The sequence below is a fragment of the Triticum urartu genome, chromosome 7A, assembly GCF_056163025.1.
Source record: "Triticum urartu cultivar PI428250 chromosome 7A, HENAU_Tu73, whole genome shotgun sequence".
NCBI classification, from domain to species: domain Eukaryota; kingdom Viridiplantae; phylum Streptophyta; class Magnoliopsida; order Poales; family Poaceae; genus Triticum; species Triticum urartu.
In genome coordinates, this window is record NC_141879.1 from 155,594,117 (window position 1) to 155,602,693 (window position 8,577).

Sequence of the window (8,577 nt, forward strand, 5' to 3'; positions counted from 1 at the left end):
CCAAAACGTCACGAACATGAATTCGCCTATTTGGTTGTTCACCGAATTGGCTCTTGAAATGTCTCTCTGAGGTCTCAATGCCAAATCCTGTTTGATTTTCAGTTGCCTGCTAAACAGTCAACCATTGCCATCAACGATCAACAGGTTCCTTTGCACTCATCTAATGCGCCCTAGCTGAAGACAAGTAGGATAGGAGTACCATACTGCATACAAAAAAAAAATGCTATTCCATTCCCAAGCTAAAATTCAGAAATTGCAAGCGCCGACGCTGGTCCGATCAATCCATGCAAGCCACTCCGGCTCACCAAGAAAACGACAATCAGTTGCGCTTGCGTGCTTGAAGTGAACTGCCAATTCAGACAGAACCGGGCCAGCAACCGAGCGAAGCCGCCTGTCGAACCCGCCCCACTCTCGCATCCCGCCAGCTCGCAAGCCACCCCGAAATGCACAGACATCTCACGAGGAAGCCCGCAGGTGTGCCTGGCCGTTCAGAGCCTACGATCTCGACAGGGCCGTCGCCATCGCCGTTGCTCCAAGCAAACCAAATCAGTGTGAAAAAGCTAGCCCACGGAGAGGAGCAGAATTCTTAGCAGCCAAGGGAGAACAAGAACATATTCACCGGGCATATAGATAGCAGTGGTGCTCCTAGCTACACATGTAGTTAATTCCTCGCCTCTTTCTTTCCTCAAACGTTTCACACGCCTCCGAAGGCCACTTGGATAAGCAGATCCGAATTGTTTCATCAAGATCAACAATTTGCCTCTCGTTGTGGACGATCCTGGGGTCCCTTTCGTGGAGGTGGGGACGATGCTTCTGAAAATTTTCAACTTGGAACGGAATATAAACACCTGGAAATAATGAAGCCTCCTTTCGTGGAGGTGTGATTCTCAAGTATTCATGCTTGCAACACCAATTTGAAAAACGTACTTTTTTGTGTGGAAGGTTGGATTGCAAGAGAAGGATGCTACTTTTGACCCAGCGTGCTTTCCCCCTAATTCTTCTTTCGTTACACTATTTCTTTTGCATTTCCAATGCATCAATGCTTAACAAGCTACCTGTAATAAAGTCCTTTGCGGCTAAGGCTGCGAACTGAAATGCATGATCCGAAGAATTCTTAAATCTGGTCAATGGAATAGCTTGGTCGCTGATGAGCTCATGAACAGATGTGCATTGCGTGAGGTCGATCGGGGTGCCGGCCAAGAGCCCATCTCCGGTGAAACACTCACAAGTCTCACGATGCACATGGTACTTGAGTCTCCCTTCCATAACTTACGCCATAACCAAAACCCTTTACAAAAGTTTTGATAAAAAGAAATCTTCAGAAAAGAATGTTAGGCTGGTCACAATGGGCAAGAACATAAGCTAGTAACTTACACACTTCCCTAGACTATGTTACTACCTTCATAGTGGGTAGGAACATCTATGTAGTGTCATGCAACGATGTATTTATTAGGTTATAGACTCATTGTTTCTTGGAGTGTGTGATGTTCCGGTAACTTAGCTAGTTACCACAAGCACCTCTCTCTTCATTAAATATGTGCCACATAAGCAAAGTTGTATTGGAGTGTGTGATGTTACTCCTAAATTCCTCCCCATTATGACCAGCCTTACTGTTCTCTCCATTCTACTTTAAATGTCGTTTTGTGATGTTTATAGTAAGGGTTCTTCAGAAATTTTAAGCATTGATCATTACTATAGAGAGAGAGAAGCTTCTGGAACAAGATAGATGACACCTGAAATATGCTCAAGATAGATCACAATGAGACTGGTAATAAAATTCAAATCCAGTACGTAGTAACGAAGAGTTACACACATTACACTCTCGACTGGCCTTGCTCGGAGAAAAAACAACCGGCGAAGCTACCAGGAGATCACTAATACAATGAAGTACGTACGTAGCTAAGTAATAAGTAAACTTAAGCTTAAACCCTTCTTGACGACTGCTACTACGACGACGATGGCGAACTCCTTAAACCCTAACCGCAGCGGCGGCGGCCGACGTCTAATATTCCATCGAGCCTTGGCCGCTGCAGGATTAATTACACTGCTTAATTAATTCATTCATGGAGCTTCCGTTTGCTCTGGCGATCACGAGAGGATGGAGTCCCAGTCGATCTCCCACGACGGGCACTTGTGGAGGTCCTGGTGGAGGTGGAAGGCGTCCGACTCGTCCCACGGCGCCTCCGAGAAGTCCAGCTTGGCCATCTCGTGGAGCGGCGCCGCGGGCTGCTGGTGCTGCGGCGGCGGAGGGAGCGGCGTCGAGCCGGCGGAGAGCACCGACCCGTCTCCCTCCGTCGACGACGTCGACGTGGAAGCCTTGGGCGAGTCCGGCGGAGCCGACTTGGACGACGGTGCGGCGGCGATGTTCTGGCAGATGGAGTCGAGCTTGGCGTTGACGGAGGCGTGGAGCGGGCCGGCGAGGTGCGCGCCGCCGCGGCGGAGGTTGGGGAAGTTGAGGCGCGCCGCGTCGCCGCGGAGGCGGAAGGCCGCCTTGTCGTAGGCGAGCGCCGCGTCCTCGGCGGTGTCGAAGGTGCCGAGCCACAGCCGCGTCCGGTTCTTGGGGAGGCGGATCTCCGCCACCCACTTGCCCCAGTGCCGCTGCCGCACGCCGCGGTACAGCTTCCCGGCGGCCGACGCCCCGGCCTGCTTCATGGGCTGCGCCCGCGGGCCGAGGAGCGACGCCGAGAACCCCCTCTGCTGCTGCTGCTGCTGCTGCTGGAGGAAGAGCTGCGCCTGGATCTGATGGATCTGTTCTGGGCCCAGGCTGGCCAGCCCCACCGCGTCGCCCGCCGACGGGTACGCGGCCGCCGGCGAGGCGCTGTACTGCGAGGTCGGCGGCAGAGGCGGGAGCTGCGAGAAGGACGACGAGGTGGTGGCGGGGGCGGCGGGAGCAAACGGAGCTTGAAGCGTGGTGTAACTGTAAGAGGAGGATGCAGGGAAGTAGCAGGATTCTTGGGGCAGCGGAGAGGAATTGTAATACGAAAATGGCGACGAGGTGGAGGCGGAGTTAGAGGTGGCGTAGAATGAAAATGGCGAGGTGGAGGTGGAGGTGGAGGAGGTGGGCGAGGAAGCGCTCCTGATAAAAGGTTCGAGCGCTCTCATGAGCTCCTGGTCCGAGGAGGACGACGAGGAGGAGGAGCTGAACTGGTTCGCGGCGCCATACAGATCTATGGCCGCCATTGCCAACCAGAACAAGATAAAAAAACCGAAACTTTTTGTGCAGAAACCGAACTAAAATCAAAGAGATAAAAAAAAGCCCTGTTTTCTTCAATAAAAGCGAAGAAGAACAGGGGAGAGAGACCAACTGCTGGCGCGAGCAACCTGAAGGGGCTCTGTAAAAACAGCCCCGACGCCGGCTCGCGAGAAAGGCTAGAAAAGAAAGGCTAAAAAGAAGAAGACGGAGCGAGGATCCAGAGGAGTAAAAAGGTTCTCCGGATCTCCGCTCGTCCGATCAAGAAGAACAAGATCAAAAGCTTCGCATGCGAGCGAAGCGGAAGCGGAAGAAGAAGAAGATGAAAAAATGGTGTCCAGGAACCCCTTCTTGCCTGATCTAATAGCAACCAAGAGAGGCCCCGGAGGAGGGGAGGTCGGGGAGGGAATCTTACCTGCGGTCGCCGCCGGGGTGGCGTGGGTGCTCCGTCGTGTTTGCTGTGTTTGGGTTTGGGGAAAGATCGCTCAGCCTCGCCGGGGGAGTGGGGTGCCTGGGTCGTGGGTCGTGGGTCGTGGATGGGATGGCCGTGGGTGTGCGTGCTTGGTGATGGTGTGGTGTGGTGTGGGGGCGGGTGGCGGGTCTCTCCTGGGGAGCAATGGCTTCCGGCGGGGGCTTTATATAGCGCCGGAGCGCGGGGAGGAGGATGGAGGAGGGTGTGAATGGATGAATGAACCGTGGACGACGACGACGAGACCTCGCGCCGTGAAAGGGTGGGGTTGTGGCTGACGTGCGGGGCCCGGGAAGGAGTGGTGCCACGCGTGTCAACCGTGGCGATGCATGGTTGACCTGGCCTTGTTGTGAGTTCATTCATTCATGCCTATCGCATGAGCCGCCGTTTGCTGGTGGAATCAATGCTTTGAGGTTGATATGATGAATCAACTTCTTTCCTTTTTGAATTTGAAAAAGGAGGATTACCACTGAGGTAGAAATGTTTTGAAGAATAAAATTTACGAAATATTTTCTGCCTTTATGAGTTTTTTTTGCTTTCTTTTCCCTTTTCTAGATTAGGGTTCCTCCCTTTCTTTCTCTTTGAGGGCAAGATGTTATCTTAGACGTTTTTCTTTTGGCCGTCAAAAAGGGCAATGGAGTTGTCTTGGATGCTACACATAGCCCACTTGTCCCAAAGAAATGGATATGAACAGCTTCTTTCTTTTTGAATTTGAAAAGGGGGGAAATTTGAAAAAGAGGAATAGTTTTGAGGTAGATATGTTCTGAAGTATAACATTTAGTTAGCAGCAATGGTCCCCTCCTTCCTTCTCTAACTGCCCCAGAGCGAAAAAGGAGGCGACCCACGTTCCATCGTTCAGCCGCCGGCAAGACCGGCGGTTCCCTCCCTCTCCGTCGGCCGGTCCGGCGGCGGGAGAGTGAAGGAACCCCGAATCTGGGTCTCGGTGTGTTGATAGTAGGGATAGTTTGACTGGGCGGCGTCGTCATGTTGGGGGAGATGGTGCCCATTTGGAATAATCGTGCCGGCGCTCATTCCCCTTTTCGGAGAGGTCTTGGGCGGAGCCGGTGAGTCGCTGGAGGTATGTGCTCTCAGGTATTTTGATCTGGTGGGCTTTGGTGCTCGGGGCGTGGTCACCGCGGCGATGGTGGTGACCCATTGTTCGTGCTTTTGTCCCCCGTCTCTTTCTTCGTCGCGGCGAGATGGGGTCTGCTCTCGCCGTGGAGTGTCTGGGGGCCGTGCTTCGGCGGTGTACGACAGCCGGTGTTGCTGGCCGTGCAGGAGCCCGTGGCGTTCAGATCTATTGGAGACCTTGCCAGAGACGGCTATTTCGTCAGGGCGTTGGTCCTCAAGGCCTAAGTTTGGAGACTTTCCGTCTGCTATGGAGATTCGTCGGCGATCATGTGTAGCAGCGACGACGGTGGCGTGTCCTCGACTCATTCCGGCAGATGCGACGGTTCAGTGGCCCCTCAGTGACTTTGTTGTAATTTTTTGTTACCTTTGTGGGGTGCTATTTGTATCTTGCTGGGTTTATTTATAGATTGGTGGGCCTGTTCGCAAAAAAAATTCGACACATTCGTGTGCATGACTACTTTGATTTTGCTGTTTCTTAAAAAAGGGGCCTTCCCTCTCTTTGTCTTTGAGGGCAAGATATTATCTTAGATGGTCTCTTCTTTTTTTTGCGTGAGAAAGGGCAATGGAGTTGTCTTAGATGCCACACATAACCCACTCCTCGCAAAGAAATGGTAAACTACGTGGTGGTGTTCGTGCATGCACTAACTAAATCCAAGTGCATGCACATCTCGAATCGCCCTTTCCATCCAAAAAAAGTAAATGGGAAAAGGAGGCGCGCGATTTTCTTGAGAAGCATGCGTTCCTCCGTGGCACGCCACTAGTCCAGCACTTCATTCATTCTCCGAGAACAACGCATAAAGTGGAATTTTGGACAGTACCAGCCACCTGTTGAATTCAACTCAGACCAAAAAGCAGCAGCGCACATCCATCGGCCCAGTTCATGCGCCACCTGCGCGACCAAACGAATCGTAGGGGCCGGGCACACGGTTTGGCCCCGGCCGCGAGCGTCACGTGGCGAAACTACTAGCTGCTCGGTGGTGCCTGGCTAGGTGTGTGTGTGGGTGAAATTTCGCGGCGTCGATCGTCCCGCCGCTGGGACCTCGGTGTAGAAACGGAATCGACTCGGCAAAGACAGGCCAACGCAAGGGTCCAGCGCTACTACGGAACGGATAGCGACGTTGGGGGTCACTGTGGGACGGACAGTGAAATCACGCGGAAACTGGACGGGGAGCGATCGGTGCTCGGAGAGGCGGGCGGAGACCCGATCAAAGGAGCCGGGCTCGCGTCGGCGTCGATCCAACAGTTGGTCAGTCACAAGAGAGCTGGAGGGTCGATGTGATTGATGTTGCTGCCGTCTGACCGAACGTGTGGCGCGGATGCGTGCCACCCGTTCCACGGCGATCGATCCACGCATGTGTATGCGTACGCGAGAGTATGCAGCGCGCGTGCGGTCGTGGTGCCTAATTTCGCGTCGATTCCACTGGATATTTCTCGCGGGTGGAGCGGCAAGTTGGCGTGCAAGTCGCGAGCCATGAGCAAGCACGATCAAGGTCTCAAAATTAATGGCTCCTTCTGGACCAACCCAAGCTCCGAAATAATCAGTTGTGCCATGCCATGCGCATATGGGTGATGTATGGCCCGTGCATGGCCAAGCCGGAGCGCCTCGGCCGCGCCGTGGGGCGTGCTCGTGACGTTGACATGAGAATTGAGAAGAGATGCCTGATCGATCTTGTTTGATACGGCATGGTGGTGCTCCATGTGGGGCTTTAATTCGCCCCATCGTCGATCGGGCCATGCGATCGACATGTCAATGCCGATCCAGCGAGCAACTTGGTACCAATATAGCGACGTGCGTGCGTGCCGGGGAGGTTGGGTGCCGCGGCCGATAGGGCGTCCGGTCGTCCCGCGAGTCTGCCAACGGCCGGTGACGCCCGGGTGACGGCATGTACACGCAGCACACGGGTAACTTCCAAGCGTTTTTGGATCATCAGCACACGGGTAACCTCACCGTCCTCGTCTACGCACTAGTGCAGAACCGGGCAATAGCACCGGTTCGTAAGGCCCTTTAGTGCCGGTTCCATAACCGACACTAAAGTGTGGGCACTAAAACCCCCCTTTAGTACCGGTTCAGCACGAACCGGTGCTAAAGGGAAATCACGTGGCACGAGTCAGCTCCGGGGGCCGGGAGCCCTTTAGTACCGGTTGGTAACACCAACCGGTATTAAATGTTTGTGGGTTTTTGTTTTATTTTGTATTTTTTAATTAAATTTATGTTATCAATTTAATTGAGGATTGTTTTTACGTTATAATGAGTTGTAGTCGTCGTCATCATCATCATCATCATCATCGTATATTAATAAATAAATAAACTCTAGCTAGCTAAAAATCATCGTAGTCGTCTAATTACCACTATTTAATCATCATAGTCATTACCACTAGCTATCTAATCATCACCAACACTGGCTAGCTTAAAGAGGAAACATTCACTTTGTAACAGAAGCAAAGATATCATCGAGTTCAACATAATCATCACCAACATCGAAGTTCAGGACACGGACATGAGACACTAATTAAGAGCATGAACTAGTGCTGCTCCCTCTCAGGTAGAATAGCATAGAACATGTATAGCTCTCCTGATTCATCATACTGGAGCATGCAGATGAATCTGTCTCCTAATCTTGGGTTGCGCTTCTCCTTACTGCCCCCTAGTACTTCTCTGCGATCGTTAACAATTTTGCTCCAATCTTTCACTATTAAGCATTCTTCGCTTTCAGAAATCCTGAATGCACTCATGTTCAATGTAGGATATCTTGGCCGTAAGCTAACCATTGACATGTCACCTTTAGTCTCGATCCACTGAGGCACAACTGTCATCGGAAGTCCCTGTTGAAGAACATCGTATAGTAATTAACATACTAAGCAATGAAAGTTTAGCTTCAAAAATAATGTATGCAAAAGATGCACTAATTAAGGACAAATAGTTAAAATCTTACCATCTTTCGATTATAGATGTGACCGTAGTTCAATACGATCACCATTGGTCGCACGTTTTGAGTAGTAACATTTCTAAGTTCAGGAAAAAAAATTGTCTTGATAGTATTAAGATCCTCAAGCCATGAAACATAATGACTTATCTCCTCGCAGTTTAGTTGAGCCCCGGGGCAGTAGTAGGTCCTGTCTACCAAGCGCCGGACATGTTTGCTTGAACCGAAATAAGCTGACAATACAAATTAGTTGTCAACTATTTTTGAATAAACTGTATCAAAGACATAAACATATGCATGCATGGTTGAGAAAAACTCACATAATGGTAGAACTGGAGGCGTTTGCACATCGACCCAGATGTCTATATTACCTTCAATATCATCTTCCGGACGAATATCAAAGGTGACAACCATACCAGGCTCAAATGCATAAGCCTTGCATAGTGCTTGCCAAGTTTTGCATTCAAAATGGGTGTATGTGTCTCCATTATATAATTTGACGTTGAAAGTATACCCATGCTCCGTCTTCAAGTAAACTCTCTTTACCTCCATATCATCTATAGCACTAAAACCTATCTTATCCAAGACAAAAATTCTTGCATGGCAGGGGATGCGCTAGTGGAATAGTGAAAATTTAAAATTATAAGTTGAAGCAAATGAAGCATAAGTTTTGCATTCAAATAATAATTGACAAAGTGACTTACTGTATCAACTTTGAATGTCTCATCCAGCTTGATACTGAAGCGCCTACCCGTGAAGCAAATGAAGCATAAGTAAAAAAATGTGTGTGTGTATGTGTGTGTGTAGTGTGTACGTATATATGTGTGTGTATGTGTGTATGTGTGCGGCCCCGTACGCCGCCG

At 50.7% G+C, this 8,577-nt stretch overlaps 1 pseudogene; it reads right to left on the reverse strand.

Annotated features, from left to right (window-relative positions):
- Positions 1 to 1,772: 1,772 nt before the first annotated feature.
- LOC125520210 (ethylene-responsive transcription factor RAP2-13 pseudogene) lies at positions 1,773 to 3,808 on the reverse strand (annotated as a pseudogene).
- Positions 3,809 to 8,577: the final 4,769 nt, after the last annotated feature.